Raw genomic sequence first — 9,236 nt, 5'->3', positions numbered from 1 at the left:
CGCACAAGACTGGCGCGCTCCAATCGAACCTCTTGTACAAAATGGTGCGCCAAAACGAATGCAGCCGTATCTTCCGGGCCGTTTCTTACGGCAATTAGGAAGAAATGGACGGAATCACCCCCCTCTCCATAGTCTCCCATCCTGTATAGAATACTCCACCTGAAATCTGCACCACCTCAGATTCGTGGGGTGATGCCTTTAACTGAAGATTCCCATGGCAACTAATCTAACGAGCACCTAGGGCCGAATTACTGTAAAGCGTATAAATTAAATTGGTGAATTCTTCTAAAAAAAATGTCGAAATCACCCAAACTGCTTTTCGCAGGTAACCTATATTCTCAAATGAAAAATGGAATTCTTTTCGTAAATTTACTTCACAAAAGCTGCGTTAAGGTCTTAGTTTCACAGTATGCTAGTGATATGTTCCGTGTTCTACATCCATAATCACCTCGAAAGAGGCGTAATCGTTCTCTATATAGGGAATCGCCTGTTGGTCCCTTCCAACTACTTTAACACCTTGTTTCAATCTAGAAACAAATAGAACATAATCCATTTATACTCCACTGCGAATGTATTGAACAGAGTGACTGTAACGCTTCTGCACCGACAAAGTTTATCCTCGCCTCTGTCCTACATTAATCGACTGTACGTATCTATAGTCGGGTCAAAACGACAAGAATCACCAATGTAGTTGCGGTGCATGCTCGAAACGGCGCTGTGGAGGAAGCAGTTGGAACCGAGGGGGGACCGTAAACTGCAACGATGGGTGGTGCCAGCAATGATTTCCCCGCGCTCCTAGGCGCTATGCTCCACCGAAGCGCCTAGAGAGAAGCCGCCTACGCAGGTGCACACATACAGTTACACATATAGTTGAACAAGTTTGGAATTGGAATCTTTTGTTTGTTACGGTTTCACATCGAAACAATACAGACATATACAGCCTCTAAAAATGCAGAATGGATTCAAAACGACCTGAATCCTGACGCAATTGTGTTAACATAGGCGATCTATGTGGGACCCACTGTGGGTCCATTCGAACTGCAGCATAAGCAGAGTCCTATCGCTCCGCTTCGAGCGCAGTCGTCAATTGCCCCAGGCTTCACTTCGACTGTGTTTATTTGCGTAGAAGCCGGGGTTCTCTAAACACTTTATTGTCTTCATATGATTAATTTAAGTTCAACTCTTCTGAAAGAAGGTTATCAAATACATAGTATTTGTGTTAATTGAATTTTTTTGTTATGTAAACTAGGCATTTTCACTAGAAGAAACAGATGTTTTTTTCTTTTTGATACAGGAAGATCTACAAAATCTCAGAAGACATTAACGTTTGGCTTAATAACACCGATGCTGTTGAGTCAAATAGAACATGTATCTATTACTGGGGGACTTGAAAAGAGAAAAGAACAGAGATTATGTGGGAATCCTAATCCACTCATTCTATGATGGGTAAGAGAGTTAGCACCTTGATTTTTTAGAAGTTCATACGTTAAACGCAATTAGTAAATTAAGACATTAGTAAATTCCTGTTTATATACAGATGTCGATGGAATCCTTGAGACAATCTCGGAGATTGTTTTCTATCCAAAAAAGACAGAGATATGTAAAATAGATTGGAGCATGTGATAACATACTTTGGAATCAGCTTTTGCGTAAAATAAATTCCTATTTGAACTACATATTTATTTGAGGGGAAATCCATTAATTTGGGGGAAAAATTAGCTTTTTTTCTCTTGAGAGGAAGCCATATTTGCAGTGTTTTCAAATCCTCATTCATTCTTCACTTGGTTGGAGTTCAAAAATTATAATCAATGCAAAATTAGCGCACCATGTGACTAACAATAGTGGTTAACGAGAACGAGTACAGAGCAAACAGCAAAACGAGGTCGCCGCTGTTGAAAAAGAGCTAGTCGTTTCTCATCCAGGCTATGGTGACGCTCCAAAAAGGTCTCAAACTCGTCCAACAATTGAATAAAATAATCTACATCAAAGCTGATAAAGCTAATTATGGGAATATCTTGACAGTCCCATTTCAAATGTTTTGTATAATGGTAACGTTAGCTTGGAGCAGTGATGTGTTGGTAAATCGGCTTGTTATTGGATGTGGGTACAAAGTGTGTTTTTTTTGGCGTGCCGTTGGTGTAAGCGAATAAATAAAAAATAAATAAATAATTTGTACACGGGAGCTAGAACTTGTGCAAAAAAAAACGGAGGGATCTCTTTTTGCGTACACACAAACTCAAAATTAGTTATGGGACGGACTAAGGAGCGGATCCGTAACCATATCTCATCACATCATCTTTACTTGTTGTCCACCATTGGATGCAACTAGATTTTGACCGAAATAAAAATTACCTTGAATATTAGAAATAGTTTGAAGTTGTTCTTCTGAAATATTTTCACTCTGAGAAGAACAAACCTGTTTAACGATGGGAGAAAATAGTTGATGAATTGGAAAAATCAGATTTTTTGTAAACCAGCGGCAGTTCAAATAATGCAGAATATTTTGCTAACAGCATTTATTTCCGTATGGATTTTTAGGTTTGAAAAAAAACGCTTCTTTCTTATTTTTGATGAGATGTCTTCATATATATAGTTGCGGAAGTGTGTTCATTCAAGCGTACACCTAGTGAGAGAGCCCGTGGCGACTGGAGAGGGAGTAATGTCCCGTCGCAGCAACTTTTATTTTACTTATGAGCGGATGATAACATGGGGAAAGTCCATCCGTCACTGTTCCATGGATTGCGAGCAGATTTTTTTTCCAATTCATCAGCTAACTTCCCCCACCATTCAGCAGGGTTTTCAATCCACTTTATCCATTTTTTCTTTATTTCTTATTACCTTTTTTATTTGCCCATCTCTTCTTCCCTCTGTTCCTTGTATTTTTTTAGAATGCTTTTCACGTTGAAAGCAGAATAATTTCTTAAAATGAGAGAACAACAGTTTTTTTTGGCAACATTTTCTGTAGTACCTGAAGCTCCTTTTGTGGTAAGTGCTATTTCACTTAGGAGGAGAGCACGAATATACGCATATCGCCACAATTATGAACGGATAGACAGTGCACGCGAAATGCGAAGTCTCGCAATGCATGGATCAGTGACGAATGGATGGATTATGCGCTGGAGCTCTTGCTTCAGATCGAGAAAGCTGGGCAGAGCTGTATGTTCGAGGACGACACGCCTCGGCGAAGAGGCGGGAAATTACGTCAGGCAATAACACCATCCCGCCAATTAAGTCAAAATAAGTCAAAACGTGGACGTTCTTACGCTATCTCATTTCCTCTATCGCGGACAAACAAAAAGGACCCGTTTTTCTCCCTTTCGTGCTCACATCGTGCTCACAATAAAGTCAGATTTAATTTTTTTCCCTGGAAGCTGTAACCTGTTTGTGTCCTCGTTAACTAATTTTTTATGTACGATTTTGTAGAATTTTTCAGCGCATAAATTCACTTTGGGTAAGATCATGTTTCTGATTCTTACGCACAGAGAACTTTTCGCATAACTTTTCCTTAGAACAGATTTGGCGCCGACTATAAATAGCGCTCTGAATGCTCCGAATGGGCAGCGAATACATATGTATCCGGTGAATATGAGCACAATCCTTTAAATTCGATATCCTGCCACTTTCTTTCAGTTCCGCTTTTCCTCGTTCCGCTTTCTTGTTTCTTCCAAGATCAACTTTCTTTTGTTTACCTATGTGTCTGATTCCTGCTCGATATTTGCACAACTATAAGATTCCAGATGTGATTGCTTAAGCTGTTAAAGTTTTAGTTTTCTCTGTGCTAAAATAAAAATATATTTTCATTGAATATTGTTATTTTATTATTTCATTACCTATTTTATTGTTATTTTACTTTTATGTGAGTTCTTCACAAGATATTGTCGGAAAGTGAGTATTTTAGATCCCAATTAGCATCCCATTTCTTATCAGAAAAAGGGTTATTTCGGATGCGCAGTCAAGCACCTACTCCTGAGACGTCTCTAAAAATATGAATATTTTTGTTTTATTTAAGTAGTATGGGAGCAATTATTGGTTCAAAATTACATGCCCAAATAAGGACTTATTTCTGCCGAACTTCGGCATTTTTTTTTACGATTTTCTTGTAATTTTGTTGAAGTAACCTTCATGTCGCTTGTCTTCTATTTCGTACTGAGAAATAAGTTCGGAAAAATAAAAAATAAGTAAACTAAAATGTGGATATAAAAGTATCCTATTGTTTAACAATAAAGCTGTCATTCATTTATGAGAGGTTGAGAGAATACTCGCTCGGTGATGCCGACTGTTAACTTTTTCCCATTCTTTTCGATCGTTTTTTCTTCTACTCGTCGCTTTCATTGTTTTCTTTCGGGTGCCTGATGAGGCAAATACGTCCGCTACATCCTTTCTTAATTGTTTATTTTGAGTGCGTTTGTTTTTACATTACCCATTACTATCTTTTTGTCGCTGTGAAGTTTTAAGTTAAAAAAAGATTGCTGGTTGCTGAGACACCACAGACTGTCCTAAAAATACATTTTTTTTTGTTCCTAGTACTGCAGCAAGCCGAAGTTTTATTCTATTTTACGGCTTTTATTCATTGGGTTTCCACGGAGGAGATCGTTTTTTCATTTTTTTTAAGGCTTGAAATATATAGGTTTACCATATGGTATGCTATAACTGCTACAGCTGCGACAACAATAAAATCCATCCCTTAGCGACAGGCTTCTTAAAGGCCACCTCCGATACACATTCAGGAATCGGTGGACGCAGCCATAACAAGAGTCAAGCAAATACCATCGCCACCAAAAGGCAAATGCGTTCGATCACTGAGGCCAAATTCTTTTCTTCTTTTTCTTAATGTTTCTTGATGTTCGGTTCTTCTCATCTTTACTGGAGTGTAAAAAGTTGCGTCGTTGGCTTAGCTAATGAGTTTGGCCCTCTTTTTCTCCGTATTTCCGAGTTAGGAGAGGTTTTTTCGTCTTCAGACACTGAGAATATTTTGCCTTTAAGGCTACAATATGAAAAACACGTTCGTGTTCTGCTATTTTTTAACGGTAATTACAAGTTCAAATATTACAGCTAATATGCATTATTCTTTTAAATTTTAAAGCTAGGTCAGCAGATCACTTTCTGAAAAATTATTTATTTGAATATAATTACGTATTTAATAGAAAAAACATGACTAAATTATAAAATATTTATTCTTTCGGCAAGTCGCATCCTCCAACGCTTCGCGATGCCGACGGCTAAGTCCAAACCGTGGTGTTCCACCACTACTAGCCTTTTCTTAAGTTTTAAGCGAGTTGTTTTATTTATTTATTTTGTCGTTTCTTGATTTTTTTTTAAAATCATTTCATCTAAATTCTAAGTGAAGTATTGACTTTTTTGCTTAGCCAAAAATTCTATTCGTTTCGAATGAAGTTCAGTTCTCTTTCTTTTTTTTGTTACGGCACATCCTTCATTCAAGCGAAAACTATTTGGAAGCCGCCTATCCACTAGCAAATCCGTCACGTACCCATTGAACTGCTCATAAAACTCGGTCACGTCTATCTTTTATGGGGCTTTCTGGTCTCGCAAAGCAGTAAGCAGCTTCAAAATAGATTAGCTCTGCTTATTAAAAGAGGTTGAAAGGTTGACGGCGCCATTTTTCACAAGAACCTCGTCGTTTGTCATTTCTTGACATAAACGTCAAGTCTTTAGAACGCAGAAGAAACGATGACATTCTTATTAATATTGGCATAGCATTTATACTTATACTACTTTATAGTACTTATTTGTTTATTATTTATTAGAATGTTATTTCATTAGAATATACCTTATCTATATTTCAGTTTCATTTATTTGGAATATTTGTTGACATTTTTTATCGAGATTCTTATCACTGCCTAAATTTCACTAGAACTCGACCTCGCTTTGATCACACTGTTCATTGTTCCTCTTCAATAGCTTTCTATATTTATAGTTTATGGTTTATGTTTTAATAGAGCATTTCATCAGGTTAATTTCAATGATTTTTGCTGTGGTTGTCATTTCAGCAGGATTTTCTGCACATTTCTTTTCTAGGTTTACACCATACGTGTTCTGTCTATTCATATTATTTATGCTACATCAAAAATCACTATTCATACACATTTTTGAATGAATGAATGATGATGAAAAAACAACACAATTGGGCTAAGGTATAGTTGGGAAGGGTGTAAGGGGCATTCAACCGCGCTCTTATTTCCGGGAGTGAATGACTAAGTCAATCCAAAACCTACGAATTACTTCTGGAGGATCTATGACATGTAGGCTGAAGCTTTTAAGAGAAATAAGGAGGATAGAGCTTCCAGAAATAAGAGCGCAGTTGAAAACCCGATTCCCTCCTCGCAATCACATTTTATCCCACGATAGTCCTCCGCAGAGGAGTACGAGGTCAAAGTCGCTTTGCTAATTCGATTATACTTAAAAATTAGCCTAAAGGTTAAAGTTAGACTAAAAGTTGTAAACGTCGATGGTTTTCTCACCGTACTTGCTGCTGTTTGACCTCCACTTCAAGCCTAAGCACACAGCACACGATCTGATGTTTGTGCTATTCAAAAGATCAAACGGGCCACTTCAATCGCATCAAGGATCATAATTTTTTTGGCTCTCAGTCTCACAACCTGTTCTTCTGAGTTATTTTTTATTCTCGTCATAATTACTGCTCTATATTTAATTGACTAAAGCGGGTGTGGCGTAGTCAGTTAGAGGTTCCACTGTGTATACGATCGATCGGAGGTTCGAATCCGCCTAGTGCTCACCAAGCCTTTCATCCCTTCGGGGTCGATAAATTGGTACCAGACTAGACTGAGAGGATAAAAACACTGACTTGACACATCGGCTAGCCCCCGAAAGTCACTGTATAGGCCAGTTACACTTTCCTAGACCTCAAACGATTCTGAATTGAAGTGAACGTGGTGGCGCATCCCAAGCGGATTGATTAACGCCACACACTTTATCCTGTATACTTTATTTAATTGACTTACCAGAATTATTAGACTTACCAGGTTTGGTAGTAACAATAAATTCCCAATACGTGAAGAATTTCCACGTCTGAATCAGTATGTGCATTTACCGTACATTTGTTCCAGAACGACTACGCAAGTTGTTAATTATTCTACACAGACGGATCGGATTTGTTCACACTGGGATCTTCGCTAACTCGATTCGTGCTGCTACAGGGCTAAAAACGGTCCCACCACGATTACAACTACCTGCAATTCCATCATAATTTAGCCCATTTTGACTCAACTGCATATAAGAAAACAACAATGAAGCAAAACTCGCAAATTCTCTCCTGTGTGACTTAATTTTTGCTTCATTACTTTTAAATTTTTTAGGTTAGTTAGATCATTTTTTTTTGGTAATTTAGTCGTTACTCATTCATATTTAATCCTGAAATCAAGATTGTACTAGAGTATTAATGTTCACTTGTGTTAAATTCTTCGGGAATCTAAAACGAAAATAAAATTCTGGATTCAATTCATTATCAGTGTATTTTTACCTTTCTTAAAATGTTAATTTAGAATCTCGAAAATTCAAGAAATTGGCAGTTTTTGATGACAAACATGAAAGCTGTAGTATAAACAAATGAATTATTATATAAAATAAAAATAAAAATAAAATAAAATAAAATGAAAACAAAATAATAACAGATAATAAAATATACAAAATATTCAAGTACTATCTATTAAATCTATAATTTGGGAAAATTTCTTAATTATTAATGCTGGAAAGCATTCCGTGACATCCCGTGGAAAAATGAGCTCGTCTCTCATTTCAATGCAGTCACGGAGAGTCTATGATGTCATTCGAAACGCCCGCACGCCCCGAGTGATGGTGGCAAGAAGTTCTCGTCTTTAAAGTGCTGACAGAGTAATGATGAATTTCTCCATCCTTTCTTTTCCTACACTTTCCTGGTGTCCTGCTGCTCGCTCAGTTCCAATTTTATAGATTAATTGAATTAGCTAGTATCAAAACTGTCTTATAACATGGCTGGTTCGGGATTCGAAGAAAACAGAAATCCTCTAAATGTTCTCTTCGAATTAGCGCCGTGTGAAGAATAATTTAACCCTACAATCTCAGCGGGAAAAGTGATAAATCTGCGCAATTTTCTCAAATTTCAGTTTCTTATTCGTATCCTTTTCTTTCATTCTTTCTTTTTCCCTTTCGTCCTTGTTTCTTATTATAACGTGAATGGTTTCTCCTTCTTGTTTATTATTATTATTATTATTATTATTATTATTATTGTTATTATTATTATTATTATTATTATTATTATTATTATTATTATTATTATTATTATTATTATTATTATTATTCTTTCACTTCTTTCGCCGCTTTCTTATCGCTTCCTCGAATGGCGTTCATTTTTTAAAGGGATCATTTTAAAAAAATCATTTAAATTAAAATTAAAGTTAAGTCATTTTTTAAATGAAGCGCATATTCGGAGCGAGCATTTTGTGGTCTGGCTTTTGCATTGGCTTCTAGATGGAGAACAAAACCTTATATTTTTTCTGCTAAACTTTGAATCTTGCCACTAGTTCCGTTGATTCTACAAACGAGTTTCTCATAATTGTGTTCTAAAGAACAGCCCCTGTACTGAACCTCGACGCTTGTCTATGTAGCATTGATATAAAAACTGCTTCATAATTTTCTTCAATCTTGTAATTTTATGGTATTCCAAATAATTCATAATTATTTTAAGTATTCCGCGTCTTATTGTATTCTGTAGTTATTATATGTTTTATAATTGTCTAATAGTGTATTTTGTAATTTTTCAGCAGTTCTGAATTCAGCTCAATGAGATACTGTGCATAGATATACTTTGTTGACTTAGTTTATCTTAATTGGTAGGTGGGTGTCACGGCCAAACGCGGCTATTCGCATCTTCATCGGAATGTGTCGTCCTTGAAAATGTCCGAGCCCATCCTGCTCGGACGTCAGCTTGAGTTCGCGTAGAATCTACCCGTCCGTCGCTATTCCATAATCGGTGAGATTTTACGTCTCGACTGAACTATCTGTCGACGCCAAGTGTCCTCGGATACTCCTTCACCACCGTCCAGAACTTTCTTTGACGACCAGACGACCTTGAACTCAGAAAGAAATAAAAACAAAAAAAAAATTGCATGGTGACATTTCGATCCAAAATTTTTGGAATATCTGATGTATTCTACATTATGATTTGAGAGTACTGTCACAGCAGGGTTACATTTGGAAGAACTAAGAATTTTTTAGAATGA

Source organism: Necator americanus, chromosome I (assembly GCF_031761385.1).
Source record: "Necator americanus strain Aroian chromosome I, whole genome shotgun sequence".
Lineage (NCBI taxonomy): Eukaryota > Metazoa > Nematoda > Chromadorea > Rhabditida > Ancylostomatidae > Necator > Necator americanus.
The sequence above is the reverse complement of the archived record's forward strand: the minus strand, read 5'-3'. Positions refer to the sequence as shown.